Source organism: Larus michahellis, chromosome 7 (assembly GCF_964199755.1).
Source record: "Larus michahellis chromosome 7, bLarMic1.1, whole genome shotgun sequence".
Classification (NCBI taxonomy): Eukaryota; Metazoa; Chordata; class Aves; order Charadriiformes; family Laridae; genus Larus; species Larus michahellis.
This window is the reverse complement of record NC_133902.1, coordinates 5,141,517-5,160,652: the sequence shown is the minus strand read 5'-3', so window position 1 is coordinate 5,160,652 and position 19,136 is coordinate 5,141,517. Positions and strand designations below refer to the sequence as shown.

The window sequence follows — 19,136 nt, the reverse complement described above, 5'->3', positions numbered from 1 at the left end:
CTTCCTCAATGTGCTTTTCAGGACAAGGCTGATAACAGTGGCTTGCAAAGACCGGCCTTCTGAGCCAGCAGAAATGACTTTGAAAGGAGCCAATCATTGTCATAAATTGCCCTTGAAGGAGGCACCACCACTAACTTACCACAGCTGAATGCATCTTGGAAGACTGTCCCTCTCACAAGTCAGGACAGAGGTAATACGTATGGATTTGTAGCGTAACTACTATAACAGAATGTTGTTCAACACCCATTTGCACACAACCTTCCAAGCCTTGTGTACCTGCCTTTCCGCATCTGTGAAGCTGACGCCTGACGCCTGGTAATGGCTCCCAGTAGCTTTAGAATATATGGATAGAAGTAAGCCTGATATACTTTAACTAAATATCAGCATTTCCTTCTGAAAGGACCCCAGAAAGATCACGACTCGATCTCTAGGCTACCCATAGAGAAATCTGAAAGAGAAGTAGCTTTCCACAAGAGATGCAACCAAGCTGCTTTTGCAAATACAACAACAAAAATCACTAGTTTTACACCCATTATGTCTCAATACGTTTCAGATGAGACATGCTTCTGCTCACTCTCCCAGAAGATGACTCACTTTGAGCAACGCCTGGAGCTCTATGATTTTATTTTTCTTTTTTTCCCCTTCACTTTTCACAGGGAACTTTCCTTAGAAAGCAAACAGAATGCCGCCATCCTGAGATGCAAAGTCTCTCTTTCATTGGCACCAGCCACAGCAGTTCACTACTGGGCCACAATTAAGTCCCTGTAGCATGCCCTGCTTGGAGCTGTACTCTGAAAACATGCAGAAACTGAAGATAAGAAGCAGATCCATGTTGAAGTAAATGAAGGCTCATGCCAACAATACGTTGCTTCAGAGCGGAAAAATCAGTTCTATTCTGTCCCTTCCAAACCGCAGGGATCGGTTTTTTTTTTTTTGTTTGTTCATTTTTAAAATCTTTTACACTCAGAAGTGCTGTAAGAAGCAGAGGGGTGTCTGTATACCCCTGTCCTCTGAAACAGGTGCTTCAAATGAGATAATCAGAGGGTTTACAAAAACAGAAAGCCAGTCCTGACAAAGCTTTTGCTCTCAGTAATGCTCAGAATTCCCTGCAGGCATCAGTCTTTACAAATTCAGGCCATGCTATATAGTTCATCCTTTCTCACTGGTATTTTTAAAGGGTGTTTGGAAGTTTTTGATGTAGACTATTTTGGCAGTTGGGAGAAGTTTTACTGTGGAAAGACAGTCTGTTTTACTTGAAATTTTACTGTTTTATTGAAGATTGAGAACCCAGACATTTCTTTATTAGTCAGTCCACATGCATGTATTAATAAAAGCCTTTAGAACCAGCCTAGAATTGTTCCCATTTTATGTCTAGAAAAACTGGATTAAGACTTTATCCTAACTCTCACAGGGAGTCAGCATCAGCAGAAACAACGCTAGGTCTCTTGGATCTTATGGCTTGGCTATCCATCAAAGGAGTAATTCACCAGTCCTGTAGAACAAACTTCTAGGAAACACATTCTGCTTACTATTAAAGGCTATTTTGCTCTGAATAACTAAAAAGAATAGATAGGCTGATTGGAGTGGTGACAAGTAATATTATTTCGCAGTCAAGAAGCTTAGCAGTCATGCAATTAAGAGAATGAAAAATAGCATATCTGCAGAAATGAAGTTACATAGGAAAATCCCTGCTGGGGGGCTAGAGATTCAAGTTATCTGTACCCCACAGACTTGACGCAACGTAGGTTTTGGTGCTCATGTCAGTGCTACTTGCTCACAGGACAGTCAAATTGAAGCAGAGTCATTCAAGTTTCTTTGGGAAAATGAATGAAATAAAGAATGATGAAAACTCATAACTAGATCTGGAGAGTAACGTACCAGATGGCAGGTTCATTGAGATTTGTGAATGCCCAGCGTTTCTGAAAAATGAGGTCAGGAGAACCAATTTTGCAGATAGGATCTCAAAGGACAGAAGTCTGAATTTGGTGGGTTAAAACCCACAGTTCCCAGTGCCATTTTGCTGTAATTCAATTACTTTTCATTACATTAAAAAGTCAGACTATTCTAGAACCTTTATTACACGTTCTCATGAAATCAAAGCACAGTTTTCTGGGGTTTTTTGTTTGTTTGTTTTTTTGGTTTGAGGGGTTTTTTTTTTGCCTTTTTTTTTAGCATGTAAAATCTGCATCATGCTTATACTATTTTCCTTCCAACCTAATCAATCTCTGCTATTTTCAGACAAACTATCAACTGGAACATAGAAATATCTAACAAGTTCAGTAAACTGTAAAGCATTTTCTAGCAGCGTGTAGGAAGCTATATGGCAGGATAGCCAGCTGGGCTAAAATAGAATTCTTTTCTGCCTTTCACATCAATTCACTTTAAACAACAATTTTCAGCCTTGACAGATGCTTCCATATGACTCATCTTGATTTCTTAGCTGATATCAGGAATCAAGCCAGGGTCACAAACCTGGGAAGCTGATAGTCCAACACAGTAATGGGTAACTTGGAGATAGATAGCAAAGATAAAAAAAAAACCTATTTGGAAATAAGACCAGGCTAACAATTAAAACCAAACTGTTTACTCTTTTGGTCATCTTTAGTAGCTTTCCTTAGGCATCTGCTCCTTTCCGCCCAGCGTGCAGTATTTCTGTACTTAACACATCTTTCATCTTTCACATCTCTCTCCTTTCTCTGGTTTCTGTTACCTTGTTTTTAGTGTCTTTGAGGCTAACTCAGTGCAACCTTCCTCCATTACTCCTCCAAGTAGAGATACTTGCTGGATTTTTGCTGGTACAAAGCTTAGCATTCATTAGAATTGGATTAAAAAGCCCCCCCCCCAAAAAAAAAAAAATAATCACAAGCCAGACCACTTTCTTCCACTCAAACATAACCCAAAGGAACAGACAAGATATGCCCGTTTCCCAAACCCTCATCTCTAAGGGTCTTCTTGGTTTTGCTGGACAAGAAGAGAATCACTTATAAACCCGACCCCAAACACTAAGCATCAGTTTCCTCTGGTCTGCCTCAGTAGACTTGCTTTGTAGTCTCATTTGCAGCTGAATTTTCATGTTTTGCTAGTAAATTACCAGGAGACAAGACATCACTTGGAAGTTTTCATGTCCAGACTGCATGCTACAGCAGGACAAATTCTGCTGGTTTTATGCATGCCTCAAGCAAAGGTGGTTGGTTGGGTTTTTTTTAAATGTTCAAGAGTGGAAAAAAGTGTACTATAATAATAGAGCTAGGCACTTACAGAATACAGATGCTTTTGCAAGGAGTTAAAAGTGTTGGTAAATGTTAGGTTTCAAACAAATACACAGAAATTAGAGACACATACATGCCCAAAGTCACACAATTAATCATTGGGGAAATACAAAACAAAATACCATTCCCAGGATTTAACCATCAGTGGCTCTGATTAGCTTAAGAGTCATATCTTCCAAATCTTCATCGTGTTAAGGTCGCCCGAAGATTGTAGCCTCATCAGAATTACTCTTTTGGGTTTTGGTTTTCTTTGGTTTGTTTTAATTGCTTTTCTGTAGGACTCAAAAAAAAAAAAAAAGCCTCCGAAGAGCACTTTCAATATGGCATCAGATGAGAGTTTTCTTTACAGGGCATATGGCTCCCTTCCTCTACAGCATAAGCAACTCCTGCAGAGCCAGTTCTTTTCCCTTCATGGTATTAGACAGAACCACACAGACAACGGAAATTCCCTTGGATCTCCCAAAGACAAAGTTTCTTTACCTCTGGTTACAGTGATAAGAGGCTCATCTGACATTTTTGTGTTGTTTAAGGAGTTTCTTGCTTATTTCCTTAATGTGTTTTCCATAATTCTCTAAAATGGCTATTTATTAACTAGTATATAAACATACCAAAACGTTACAAGGATGTGTAAATTACATCAGAAATGCCCTAGGTGAGGACAGTTCCAGCTAGCTACAAATGACAGGTTTCTGGCCATCAACTCAGCTTCTGAAACCATCCCAACAACTGCTAAACTCCATATCTCAACACAGCTCAAAAGAAAATCCTCTTCCCACAGCAACCATTAGGGTCATTGATGACTTTTCCAGGCACAGACAGAGAAGAACATTGCAAAACCTTCTGCCCACCCTCCTCCACAGAAGTTCTCCCTGGAGTTTTGGATTTGTCAATCTTTTATTCTTAGTTAGATCCCATTAAAAAAAAAAAGCTGAAATTAAAGAAAAAATCCTCATGTTTGTGTACGGACAAAGGATTTATTTAGCTGCGTTTCTCTTGTCCTTGTTAATACAGATATCTGTGCTGCTTCTCTAGGTAAAATACCCAGAACTCTCATCCAGCACAGTGACTGATGCTGAAAAATCAAGCCAAAGCTGTACTTTGACATGTCTGGGAACATGCTCCTCCTGTAATTTAAATTACGTTGTTCGTACATGGATATTCAATCTCTTCCTCCCTCCCACTGATTGCCTAACCAGTCACCATTACACATCTCAGAAGAGAAACCATGCTACCTCCCTATGACCCCTGATCTTATAAACAAGATGGGGATAAGGAAACAAAAATTCCAACCTATCTGTAATTTTCTGCTCCTTAGCCCTCCAGAAGGACAGGGGCAGCTACCAGCTGGACAGTGTGATACTTGAAGAAACCATGAAGCACACCTGTACGCTGGCTATCAGCAAACAGCCCACCGTACTTCTCTGGTTTAAGTAGACGCGTTATCTTGGTAAGGTTGAAAGGACAAAAGACTGCTATGATCTTTCACTAACTCCAGGACAGAGATGTAGACTTGTGGCAATTTGGAATCATGTTCATCACATTACTGGTGGATGCACACAAGGAAAAAAACAAATCAGAACGGTAGGGTGGCAACATGCATTCGCAGGAAGGCTGACAGGCAGGAGCAGCATATTCTCATACTGGGAGAGTGTACGTGAAAGCATGTAGTGGCAGAACACATACATAGAGGCTATGCAATAAATTTTATCAAGTCACATCAAAACTACATCTAGGAAGTGATTCCACACTACAGAATTTGGAGAATGCTTTTTCATAAGTTGTAGTTCCTTCATTACTTCAATGTATGGCAAGCAGGGGAAGTATATCAGTTTACTTTGTGCTAACATCTGCCATCTGCCCTGTGGAGACATAAGTCAAAGGAGAGACTCAGGAAGCGTAAAAATGATGCATTGATTCCACACTTCCTTTTTGAAGTCACAACCATGTTATAATTGCAAAGAATTAGGTCACTCTGGGCTTTCCCTGATATGAGTCCATCCTGAATAGATGGGCCTAATTTATGTTCAGTATATTGCAGGTTGAAAACAAAATGTTTTAGAACCATTTCAAGGTAGCTACTGGTCATTAATCCAGGTTCTTTGAACTACTGTCCCAGTGAATACAGCACAAAGCAAGTGACACATACTGTTAATACTTCATGTTTTGCCAACCCGCAAGAAAGAAGAAAAGAAGGTTTCATTTTAGATAGAGGAAGAGCTATATAATTGCCAAAGAAATTAAGAATAATTACAAGTGGTTTGCCTAATAATTACCTGTCATTACATTTTTCTGTAGCATAGATGGTAGATACATCTACAAGAAAGAAGGAACGATCGTGTTTTTTGGAATGTCAGATAGAGATGCACAGCATGTGACTACACAGTAATCCTGACTGGTACATGCACACAGGCTGGAGGGTTCCCTGTCCCCTCAAAGCACGGAGGGACAACATCACAGTCAATGAGCTGGTTTGGGATTCCACCCAATTCTACCCTCAGCTCCAGCATAGATTTATTGTACTCCCTCAGCCACATAATCTTTCTTTGCCTTAGTTTTTCCATTTATAAAAATGGGATCGTAATTGTTCAGTAAATAACATACTTATGAAGATATGCTCATTCACATGTCTTGGAGAGCAACCCCACAGAAAAAAAAAAAGTAAAGATGAGACAAATCAACATCTGTCACACAGCGTGCAAGTGAGCAACCCCACAGATTGCCACATGCTGGGATGTTTCCCTGACTCCCATTTTCCATCCATCACAATGCAGAGAAATAACTGAGATCTGGAAACTATCCCTTAAGGAGATATTTATCCTCCATTAAAGTGCAGAATAGACCGCTTACTAAAGTTAATAAACTGAGAACTTCTAAACATTTATAAGTGACAACATGAACTTCTAACACAAAGGGTTCTTTGCAACGATGAGGACATAACTCCAAAACTGCGGGAGAAACTAGAGGACTTCTGCATTTTAAAAATATTCATATTGAACAGGAACCAAACAGATTTAGGCAACAGTATTAACTGTTTACAACTGTTACTTAGGGGACCACTTATAGACTGAAAGACCCACCTTGGTGGGCTACGTAATGAAATTAAATTGTTTTAGAACTGAACTAGAAAGGGAAGGGTTAGTGCATACAGATGTGCACGTTAGGATGAGGTATTCTTGTGTTAGTTACCTGGCAAGTTGTGCAGACAAAGAAAACCGTATTTCAGCAAAATCAAACATCCTCTCTCCTGCTGAGGTTACAGGGGCAGAGAGCACTCTATAAGTTAGAAAGAATAGAAGAGGAATATGCAAAACAGTCCCTTTTGGAGGCGAGACAGAAGGGATTAGTAAGGGACATCTAGGAGAACTTAGACTGTGTACAAGAGGAAGGGGTAGAGAATCCCTGTTTTCAAACCAGTTCTACCAGTCATCTTTCACGCTACACATACAGGACTTAATTAACATCTCTACAACTTTGCCATATTACATGCTATATAAATGCTATTATTATTACTATTGTTATTATGATCAAGCTTCAGTCCACAGTACAATTTTAAGGACAACTGTTAAACTGCTCTAATTAAAGGGTCCTGCTGAGAATCTGAACAGCTCTTTGCTGTAGTGCTGTAAGAGGGTTCCCATCTGGCGTGCTCCCCAATGCTTTCACTGATCCCCTGCAGAGATGCGAGCTGCCAAACCCACTTGCTTAGCAGCTTGTTCCTTTCTGCCCTTTCTTGACTGGACTACATGAACATGCAGTAGCAGAGGAAAGTCTGCTCACGCTCCTGCTTCGTTTAACTGTTGGAGCACAACCTTAAATTGCCAGAGAAGAAAGCAGAACCACGTGCAGACACAGCTTCAGCCCTTCTGTCATTAAAGCTATCTAGCTGAGCAGAAGAAAAATACAGTAGCCAGCTCACAGACTCACATGGTGTGATTTTTTGTTGTCGTTGCAATGGCTTTTAGACCACCCCCAGCCCATTTTCAGCTAATGCGTTATTGTTTGCACCGTACATTTTTTGTTTCGTGCAATTTAGTTTTAGAGTGAAATACTATGAGAAAAAGTGTTGTTGAGCAAAGCAGGTCCATTCACTCTAAGAATACATTACTGATCCTAGAACCCCTCTAGAGGTAATACGATTCCCACCTTAAAAAAATAAAAGATATTAAAATACTTACAGTAAAAGCTTGTCCTCTTTTCTGCTTTAAAAAGAAAACTGTCTCCCACTGGCTTCTGTCAGCATGTGTAAGCCAGACTGAAAATTCAGGACTTGAGTGCTTCCTTGAGAGGAAAACCACATTGCAGCAAGACACGGAGAGCTGCTTGAGAAATGATTCACATACGGAAGCAAGCTGGCTTCACCAGCGCTTTGGCATTCAGCACTCACACGCACACACACATGCACACTTGCTTACTCAGGGGAATGAGAAATATTATATTTTCATCAAAGCAAGGAAGATTTATGCAAGAAAGCCATTTGTACCCACCTTCAAAACACTGCGATGCTTCAATCTGTAAAGCAGACGAAGAGTGTCTTTCAGTATTCCAACACCCCCGACAGTAGAACTGGACACTGGGCAGAGAGCATAAAACCCAGACTAGTCTGCATGATCCAATCAAGTAAAAACATGTGGTATATGCAATGTTGGAAGGGCAAGGAGGCGGCCATAGAAAGAAGGCATTTTTCAGAGGAAACCGCAGAAGCAGCTTTCAGAAGTTTTTATGTTCCATGCTAATAATCTCGCCCCCCGAGCGCCAGCAATCACAGCCAGGACACCTTACAACATTTCCCTTGCCTCCGTCATTGCTGCAAAAAAGTGGAAGAGTGTGTGCATGCAGGGAGGGAAGATACATTAAGACAGAGGCTTTTACACAAGAAGTAACTAGAATCAGTCCTGAGTGACTTCTCTTGAGCTGCCCAAGAAATGTCAATCTGTTCTCTATTTAGAAGAGGGCAAGTAAGGGACAAGAGTGAGCAATGCTCAAGAATGTTCCCCTTTCTTAAGCTTTCTGAAGAGAATTTAGTGTCTGAAGACAGGAAGAAAAGGGCCAGAGGTCTTAACAGAGTTAAAGCAGGCAAAGATAGTATCAAGTTGGAGGAAACAAAGGGGATGCAAAGAGAAATCCAATCTGAGTTTCAAACACAGAAGCCTAGGGTGTTTAGAACTGGACTTTTAGTTCAACTCTGTCCAGAGAGGGGGCTGTTCACTCTCTGATGTCTCTGACCTAAGGCACTCAGACTGTGACTACAGTCCTGAACTGCAGAGAGGGATCCTTTCCCAGCAGGGTGGACGTAGTATATATGCAATGTTAATGCTATGGTAGTAGTCTCATAATAGAGAGACAGGGAAGATTTACAAGATGAGCCTAAAAGAGTTGCTGCATCTGAATAGTTGAACCTTACTGCACCCTCTGGAACTCCGCACTCTAGGTGCCAAAGAGGCTTAAAGGAAGGTACTGTTATACCAAGAGTAAATTTATGTTTTCAGTTCAGTGTTGGCACCTGTTATTGCCGAGTACTGTTATCACAGAGTAACCAAACCTTAAGACACAGGCTAAGTCCAAGCTGAATCCCTTCTGAAGGTTATGGACTTGGGATCCAAATTTCTCATGATATTCTTAACAGTGAGGAATTCTTACCTTCAGATCTTAAAACACCAGAACAAGAAAAAGACCACATTATGACTTATTTGGCAGTCTCAAGCATACATTATTAGTTGTAAGTCCCTAAACACTGAACCAATCATGCCAGGTACTATTCCAAGTTCACTGACACCCGCAGTACCAATCTTTGTAACCAGCCTACCTTGCCAGTTTCTTCAGTATCTGAGTACAGGCCGTATGATCACAGGTAGAACGTAGATGTATAAAAACACATAATGGATAACATTTAGAGGTCTTGAGGTAATTCATAGCTCAGATAAGAAGGCAGTATTTTGTCACTCATACTAACAAAGTTCTTGTAGGTACTGTGATCTACATGAACTGTATTTCTCCTCCCTGAGGAAGTGACACTACACTGATACACGCATAGGCAGTGAGGTCACTTAGGTACCCAGTGGAGGGACTGCAAGTCACTCCCTCTGCTTTGACTATGGACTACCTTCAAAACTGAACATATACAGCTGAAAAATACTGACTCGGACGCAAATGACTGCAGATCCCTGGACCCAGAACTCATAAACGGGAGGGACATCAGTTGCATACACCTTGCTGAAAAGCTTCTTTGTCTGAAGAAAACACACACACTTTTTGGACTGCAGCACCCTGTCTCTTTGCCGTTGCTGGTGAGTTCGTACAGGCTCAGTGAGGGAACAGCGTTGTCAGCTCCACAGGTTTTCCTATCCTTCAGCCAAGGGAAATAAAGAACTGAAGTGAGGGGAGTGGGGAGAGGAGATGAGCTACTATATTTCATTCGCAAAGATATTTTTAGCTTTGATAAATATAACTTGACCAAAACCTAAAAATGAAAATGCTTGGATGCACAGAGACAGTCACAGCATTTACATGCTTCAGCTTTGGTAGACAGGCTGGAATAGTGGCGTATAATTTCCCCAAACCCAACAAGACCAGACAGTAGATTTGTTTATTTAGAGGTTTTCTGGTAGCACTTATTGCTATAATTATCTGATCTCTTTACTTAGACCAAAGAATTAAGCAGCACAAAACCTTCTGAATTGAAAAATCGCCTGTTTAATGAACAAAGCCCAGAAACAGACAGACAGCTAAAATGAGTTGGCCAGGCTCACAGAGAAAGCCTGTGGCCTGTCCAGGGCCTTAACCATAATTACTTTCACACAGCCAGGGTGAGAAAACGATTTCAATAAGTGATATAAACTTTTTTAAAGAATCTGCCAGGTTCTCACCCAGTTGGTAAATTCAGTTGACAGACCAAGTAACAGCATGTTGCTTGCATGCTGTCCAATCCACTAGCTCTACAACAAGGTACGTGAGAATAAGACCAAACCCCACTAACCAATACACCTTTAAAAATACTGTATTTCAGGAATTCAAACACTTTATGTTGCATCCTGCGTTGCCTGTGCCATTTTACAAGAATGAGTATAGATGAGACAAAACTTAACGAAATGGGCAAAGGGCAGAATTTCTAGTGGCATAGCTTGTTTGAGGAGCAAATGCACAGAAAGAGTGTGTCAAAAAAAGGCTCACACGAGGAATAAGATTTAAAATATCTTTGCATTTACAGATATTTATGCTATATTTAACTGCTTTGGTGCATGCAACAATCTTAATTACAGAGAAGAGAAATTCCATAAACAAGGTTATTATGTCAATAACAATGTCTTTTTAAAGCAAGTCTCTAATTCAGTTATAAAGCTTGGAACATTACTGTCTGGAGTTATAAAACCAAAAGTAATTACAAAGGAAAGTCTGCATCAGACAGTGAGTATTAGTGGAGTCAGGCCATGGCTTTGGGACAGCATTTACTCCATGCTTTCTTCCTTTTTGTACATAACTGATACAAACTTCTTTATTTTCTCAGTTCCACTACAGATGTCAGGAAGTTCAAGCAGCTAGTGGGCATTTGCAGAATGAATCATGGGGCACCACTTTTCATTTTGAGAAAAACAACTGCTGTTCAGTTAACAAGATGATGCTGATCAAATGGGTGGATAAAGAGAGTGAACTCCTACAACTGCTGCCAAAAAGGCTCTGCCAGCGCGAGAAAGCTGTGTGCGCTGACTTGGGAAACTCAGATTTTATTTTTCTCCCCTGTTCTTAGGAGGCTATTATACAGCTTCATGCTCGCCCTCATACTTGAGGGTCTCAGCCTGTGGCATGGCTACCAGCTTTGACCTGCAACTAGAGAAAATATTTGTTGCTGGAAGAGACTAGAATCGTTACATTTGGAATAAAGGCAGATATGTTTTATGGAACATGGAGTGCTACAGGAGATGAAAAACTGCTTCCTTTAGTGCTTTTTGCCAAAATTTCAGAAGACCAGACAACAACTTTAAAATTTCCAAGGGAACAGCCACTAAGTCAGTCAAAAATAGAATTAGGAAATTGCCTGTTTCAAAAGTAAGAGTCTGTAAGAGGCGCCAGCATTTTTCAGCACTTCTGTCATTTCCGAGTAGAACACTGAAGAGTTAACAAACATCTATCTACCAAAAAAAAAAACCCAACCCACAGAAAAAGGCAAAATGAGGAAGGAAATCCATGTGATGAAGGAATAGTCACTGTATTTCATATATTTAAAATAAAAGTCTCTGATCACTTTTGCACACATTTATCCAAAGTTTATTTTTCTCTGCAATTTTCAAATGTCTGCACTTTCTTAGGCACCAGAGATACCACAACAAACCAAGGATAGCTTTCTGCAGTCACCCTTCTACTCAAAATGCAGATACAACTAAATACGTGAGAAAGGCAGTACTTAGTACTCTTCCCTGAAAGGGGAAAATAAGACTTTCATGGTTCTTTTGTACTTAACTGAAATTTTCTATTTCAATAACTAAATAAAAGACTTAGAAGAAAGGGAGTATCTCCATTCTTTATTATTCCTCACTGTTTTCTGATATATAGGTTATAATGTGGCATTTATTAACAATTCATAGAGAATTACCATATTCAAGTAGCACAGCAAGTTTTACTACCTATACAAGCAAAACACTGTGTAACCCCACTTGCTCCCTTTGCTTATTGTCCAAAAGGGATCACATGCTGGAAAAGCTTGCATTTTATCACCTAACGGGAAAGGAGTTACAACAGGTATCCATTAGAAACGCTAAGGGGCCTTGAACAGAAAACCGTTTCATTAAATTTTTGCTGATCACTGACAATGGAGAGCTGTGCAGGAAAATTAAGGGCTGGAGAAGATGTGTGCTGGAGGCTGCCTTAGAATTAAAAAACCCCGATGGGATGGTGGAGGAACGCCCCACTGCTTTGAACTTTTCGGTGCATTTCAGGGTGATGCAAATAAAGGACCTGAGTCGTCAGCTTTGTTTCAAAGGGACTCGCACTGGAACTGCTGACAGCCCCTGAATGGAAGCAGAACTGCGGGGTATGCCTAGATACACTGAGTACATCACAGGAAGCCCAGTAGCAACAAAAACTAGGACAAATTAACAGAGAAAAAACCGATGAAGCACAAGGAGTTCAAGTCCCAGGAGATGAACAAAACCTCTAATGTAGATCAGGATTTCAGAAAAAAAGCCATTGGTGAGGTTTGATTCCCCATACAGCAGCGTCTTAGAGTTTCTGTCTTGTTCTTACTCTCTGCTTCTTTTACAAGTTACTTGAACAGAATCAGCTAATCCCTGCAGTAGCTTAACAACTCATCTATTTTACAGGTAGAGAAACAAAGGCGCCTCAATTACTGATAAAATGTCACAAGCTAGTAAGGATCGACAGTGCCCATTGATTTTAGCTGAATAAGTCAGAAGTTTTGCAAAGGACATGCATATTGTTATACATAGGCACCCACCATCAGAGTATAAAAGTTTGGCTTCGGTGACATAACCAAATCCAGAAAAAAAGGGAGAATCTAAATTAAAGATCAGCAATTCCTTGCTTCCAGGCAGCTTGTATGAACGAACATGTTTGCTGCTGCTTAAACTTTTAAATCAACTTAGCACACTTGAAAAATTTAACCGTGCAGCTGAAATTTGAAGTACCCAAACACCGAGATCCTCCAAGTATAAACCGCAGTGTTACAAAATAACTATTAAGAAACATGCAATGATACAAATATCAGCACTTCATCAGCGCGAACTCATCCTCCAGACAGGCAGACTCTTTCCGTCACAGAGGTGCACAGGACCACCGGCTCTGGCTCTGTCACGTCCGCTGTCCTCCCACACAGACATAGAAAGCGAACGCAAATTGCACCTTTCCTCGAGGTCCCTAAGCTCAGCCTCCCATTTTCTTCTACTGAAGAGCTACACCGAACAGCCTGTTACACGAAAGGAAGCCTCCCTTACCAAAAGGTAGAAGGTCCATATGCCAAAAGCAGCAGGCACAGCTAATGAAGTGGGAGAACAGCAGAAATAGGTGCTCAGCTTTCCAAGTTTCTATAGAAGAAAGGGATAATTTAAAGTTTCCAGCAGATACAAAAACAGGAGTGTAATGAAGCAAGAGAACAGATTGCATGAAAAGGAAGAAGTATCCTATGGAGTTTGCGACCTGTTTACCATTAAAAAAAAAGAAAGCAGAACAACCCCCTGAGGTGGCAGAGTTCGCATGAGGCACATTAGTGAAGCTGTCACGTGGAGAAACCTACAGAAACAACTGTCATTACAGAGCAAAACAGGATTGATTGGCCAAGCAACAAGAACTTGGGAAAGAAAGCAGAGGTAAGACAAGGAGAGAGGAAGACTAGGAAATCCAGGACAGCAAGAAAGTCACTCTGGATACTGCCCAACTAACACTGCTAGCCTGGTACAGGGCAGCTGAAGGCCTGGAGCAAAGACCCAGCAGTTTGGGAACAAAAAGAAACGAGGAGAGAACACACAAGTCAGCTCAATTTTTTCCTACTTGACACTGAATCACTCAGCAACTCTGCCTGCTCCTGTGGCAAGTGGAATACCACGATTTTGCATCCTTCATTAGGAATAATTAGTTCACTTGTTGAGAGTATCAAAAGAAAGGCCAAGTGTTGGCTCAGCTGAGGAGAGTGACATTTTCCTCTTCCTGCAGGAGTCTGCTGGTAAAGGCATGCTCTCCACGGAAAGCTTGGTCTGTCCCTGCCCGTGTAACTGTCCTCTATTCTCTGAGCTGAGGACAGACTCCAAAAGCAATCTTATTCCTTTCCACTGTCATTAAAAATAAGAAATGCATTATTTTTATCTCTTTGCTATTGTGTGTGATCTCATTCAAACCATGAAAAAAAACAGCCCTAGCATTTTGCCCTGTTGTATCTCGGGGAGCTGGAAACCTTCTACCAGCAAGAAACTCTTACAGCAGTTACCATGGTGACACTGCTAATAGATATTTAAAGGCAGCTCACTCATAATCACATCTATTAGATACCAGAAGGCTTTAGTAAGAAAAACACAAAAAGCTAGAAACCAGGGAAACAACCAGGCTTAGCAATAGTGTAAGTGGACACAATTTTTGAAGAGAGATCTGCTTATACCACCACTTAGCTGGACACAAAGGACTCCAGCTCAAATCTGAAATGGCACTGAAGCTTGCAGAATAAACTATTTTTAGTTAGTCATTTAAAAATTGCTTCTGAAAGCCTCATTTCAATAGTGGTAGCTCTATAAATCCTTTCAGAGCAGTCATTGCCAGAAGCATAATAAAAAGCTGTGCTGCAGCTCATCCCATGTTAGAACCAGGCTGCTGGAAATTCCCTGGCCTGCCAACGTCACCTGGAGGGGGTTCCTTCCAACGGAGGAACATCAGTAGTGGCTGCAGATAACGTTCCTCTCTGCAGCAACCCCAATGGCCTGACACCAGGGAACTGACAAGCCGTGTTCCTGCAACACAGCCACAAACTTGGCTCCAAGGGGACCTTGCCTCCCCTTCTGGAGGGTTGGGTAGCCCAAGGAATAGTGTCATACTGCTTTTTAGATGGTATTATGCAGGGAGGAAACTTGAATCTGGGTAAACATGAAGTTTACTGAGTTGAGGAGCTATCTTTGGTTATATAAGTGTTAAATAATTTATTTCTTTAGGTTCTAGTCTGTACTGTTCCAGTCCACTGGAATGTAACAAAGAGAATCTGCAGAATCAGATCTCTGGATATGATGCCACCTCACCAAGCTAGCTGAGCCTATGTAACAGTCATCAAATTGAGATTTCCTTTCTCTTTTTGCTGCATATTTCCATGACAACTTTCCCCCAGTATCAACTTCTTTATATTGGAAAGGTCTTTCAAAAGAGACTTTGGGCTTCTATAGCAACAGCTAAAATCCCTGGGAGATGACGATGTCTGAAACTTTATACAGATCTTTTTTTAGACCATGACACACAAGTGCATTTCAAATTTCACAGGTAAAAACAAAAGTATGTGTAACATTAGGGAAATTGTGAAGAGGGGAAGGAATAACTTGCTGAAGTGGGACAAACACAAAGAAACCACCTTAATTTCAAAACGGATATGCGTTTTGAGATATAAAACGTTAAAGACAGCAGACAGGATCATATAGTCATCTTGAAAACCCACATCCTGCTCCTTCTCTCTGAGTTACAGAGCAGAGTCACAAGGAACAAGTCTGCTGATCCTAAAAGGAGATTTTATTGAAACATCTCCCTCTGCAGTCTATCTTAGATTGACCTAAAGAAAAAAAAAAATAAATAGGTGAGTCAGGATGCCTTTTCAGTTTTAACTCCTATACACTTGCCATCTAGCTACAGTCCAACCTTTTTTCAGTACTTTATCTGTTTGCTGCGGTAGTGACAGTATTCTCCAACATGGAAAGCCTTGCTAGCTTAGAAGAGGAAAAAAACCAAAAAAAAACAAACCGCACTCTCAAACAAATAAATTGGTTAAACTCATATGAGCCAAGGGAAGTACAGAAGTTAAAGCAACCTTCCTTCACTGAATTTAGGTATAATTCACAAAGCACTTCTCCAATGTCCTTTCAAACCTAAAATCTTTTAAACAACAAAAAGGATGCTACATTCACAACCTGGATGAGAAGTCGGAAAGCATCAGCCTTAATATACAGATGAGAAGACTACAGAATAGAAACATTAAACAGTGCTGCCAGAACCAGAGCCCAGCAGGCTGCAGCATACTTCGTTTTGTAGCCACTGGAAACCTCCTTACTGAAGAAGAGGGAAGGTCAGCAGTGTGACCAACTGCAAAGCAGCCATACTTTCTTCTACTTGTGGTGTGACGGAAAGCTTTTCCTTTTTTCATGAAAATATAAGTTAATTTATCCCCTCATCCTCTCATTCCCCTGGATCATTACAGTTCTGGTAAGCCAAAACAAAGGTGAACGCAGGTAGACATGAGTAAAGAATGGATTTAATCTAATTATTGTTGACTTCCACCTTCAGCCACTTCCTGCACAGCTAAATAACTTCAGAAAAGATTGTAGAACTGGCAGTTTTACAAAATAAAGTTGAGGGCTATGAAAATTTATTTTTTAAAAATAGAAATGCCAAAAGTGACACACAACACTTATTCAAAACCTGGGAACTCTACAACTACGAGCCGTATGCAAAAACAGAATTTCAGACAAACCCCCCATTATTTCCAAGGTTTATCCTGTCTGAAGAACACTGAAGCGTGGGAGAAAGACTGCGTCACTGTAAAGGTCAAGTGAAATGCAATTATTTAATATCCCCATGTGCTGCCCTCTGCTGAAACAGACGCTGAGCACATTGGAGCATTGCGTCCATTGCAGGCTGTAGAAAAACTCATGATCATCTGCACCTAATGCTGTCATCACACAGGAAAGAGGCACTCTCGCACAAAACGAAAATGTTTCATATCCGGGACTAGGGAAGGTTAAAAATAACCAAAGCTCTTATACCGGACTTAACAGCTCCAAGATGAAAGGGTAATTTCAGGAACAGCATTCAGATAAGAGCCTGGTGAAGGAAGAGGATCAAACGCATTGGCTACACACATCTGCAATAATGAAGGTTCACAGGCTTATAAAAAAGAAACAGCTGAAAGTTTCATTTGAACAACTTATTTATCAAATATATGTTGACCTCTCTGATTCTCGCTCCGAGCCTTAATCCTCCATCTGATTTCAGTCACATGAAAAGTCTGTTCAGGCAGATGAAATTATTCAAGTACTCAAGCAGATGTATTTGCTCATATGTAGAGCACAGAACAGCATGAAAGAGAAAAGGAGAAAACTCTTTAAACACCTAAGAGGGTGGAATATAACATATATAGTTATATACACAAATATTTATAAATAAATATAATTATTTTACATAGTTATATTTACAAAACGTTTATGTGTAAAAATATTATATTTACAAGCAAATAGTAACCCAGCATTTTCTCCAAAATGCGGGAATAGAGAAAAGACAGTCGAAACAATATCCCAGCTATACGTGTAAACTCTCAGTGCTCAGAGTCCAAATCTAACACACCTTTTTTCCCTTCGTACCTTTGAAAAATAGGCTTTGCAGCGTGACCTCAAGATCAGCCCAACTAGGTTAGTTTGGATCAAGAAGATTGAAATCTAAAGTTCAGAGCTCCTTAGGGAGATCATCCTGCCAGCAGCCTTCTCTACCTTGTAGAGATACTGGTTTAGTACATTTTCACAGCATGCTCTTCAAACGGTTTCTGACCTTAAAAAAAAAAAAAGCCAACAAACAAACGAAAAAAAGGAATAAAAAAAGACTGGAAAGAGCGCCGGGCAGGTGGACGCTACTGGTCCAGCCAGTAGAGGGCAGTGGAATTTAAGAGGAAAGTTAATGAAAACGAACTTCATATCATGAAAGATTTGAAGTGATAAAACCATCAATTTAAACTGTTATTTGAACATACATATCCAGTCCTAAGCTAAGACATAAGCAAAAAAAAAAAAAGTGCAAAGGATTAAAAAAAAAAGAAAGAGAATTGATTACTTCGGGATCTCTGAAAAGTTGTATTTCAGGGTATCAGGAAGATTTCATACTTAATGCAGTGTTTAAAAATAACTATTAAATCTTTTAAATAATTTTAAGTTATTGACATACACTATTTTGAAGTATCCTACTGAAAACATCACAGCTATTTCTCAGGGGTTTAAAAACTTGTGGGCAACTTTTAAAATTAAAATATTTAAAAAAAAAAGTCAAGAAAGCTATTTTTTTAAGGCATACCTGCCTTCATTTGTGCTGAGCTGAGCAGAAAACTGGTTTTTATCCACAAGAAAAAGAAACTAGAACAGGTTAAGCAAAACGCAACACAAGCAAAGCCCGCAGATTTTTAGTGTTCACGGCGCCTCATTTACGAAGGGTAAAAAGCACAAATGCAACATTTCTCAAGTCATTATCAAACAGAACAAGCACCCAAGAACCAAGATTTCTATGTGATTTGACGCGAGCTAAGTTTGCGTTTTGTGACAGAAAGACAGATTTTGGTTATTCTCTAAGCCCTTTTGAGATATACAGGTCCTGCAGTAAAATTTGCCGCTTTACGCCAGAGACGACCAGGGTTTCCCCTGAAAGGCAACAGGAGACAGCCTGAGACTCCAGCGTTTTCACCTGGCCTGTGGAAAACATGGAAGAGCAGAGATGCCTTCTCTGAGCTCAGGCTAAGGGCTCGCGCGCTGGGGTGCCATGAGGGTCTTCAGCTCCCACCTCAGACAGCACCTGAAGGGTGTTGGGGTAAACCCCCGCCCGGCCCGGGCTCCAGCCTCCCCACACCTCAGGTGGGCCACAGGGACAAGGGTTGAGCCGGAGCTGGTCCCTGCACCGGCACCAGGGCTCGGCTCCTGCCCGGTCACCGCCGGGGTCCGCTGCCCTCACGCTCCCCTTTCGTCCCGGCCGCCCGAGGGGTGGCAGGGGGAGAAGCTACGCCCGCCCGTGCTGCGGGACCTGTTGCCCTCAGACCCCGGCGCAGCCACAAGTCAGTCAGGGAGGAGGACGACCGGGGGAGGACAGGGGGACGGCGCCGACGCCGCGACACCTCAGGGCTTCCCGCCCCCTCCCCGCACCTCAGCCAGGGCAGAGAGACTCCGTCCCGCACTGCGGCACCTCAGCCCTCCCGCGACTGACCCCGGGCGAAGCCGCCGGCCTGCCCCGGCTAGAACCAGAGCCGGCTGACCGAGCCGGAGCCGCGCTCACCTGCTGCTGCCGCCGCCGCTCCGGAGGATGCTCCAGCAGCCGGAGCCCTCACCTCACCTGCAGCGGTCTTAACGGCCGCCAGGGGGCTGGCGCGCAGCACGCCGGGCAATGTAGTCCCCCTCCGCCCCCGGTGCCTGCCGGGAGTTGTAGTTCTCCGTG

General features: G+C 41.5%; 1 protein-coding gene across 5 annotated transcripts in view; it reads right to left on the bottom strand.

Moving 5' to 3' along the window:
- SPECC1 (sperm antigen with calponin homology and coiled-coil domains 1) overlaps positions 1 to 19,062 on the bottom strand; it is a 94,290-nt gene extending 75,228 nt beyond the window's left edge. For 2 of the 5 annotated variants that reach the window (XM_074594401.1, XM_074594405.1), the window contains exon 1: positions 18,978 to 19,062. The gene's annotated coding sequence lies outside the window, so the exon portion shown is untranslated. Of the gene's footprint in view, positions 1 to 7,444; positions 7,652 to 7,753; positions 7,889 to 18,977 lie in introns of those variants that run through there. The other 3 variants (XM_074594403.1, XM_074594406.1, XM_074594402.1) reach the window with 3 other exon arrangements.
- Positions 19,063 to 19,136: the final 74 nt, after the last annotated feature.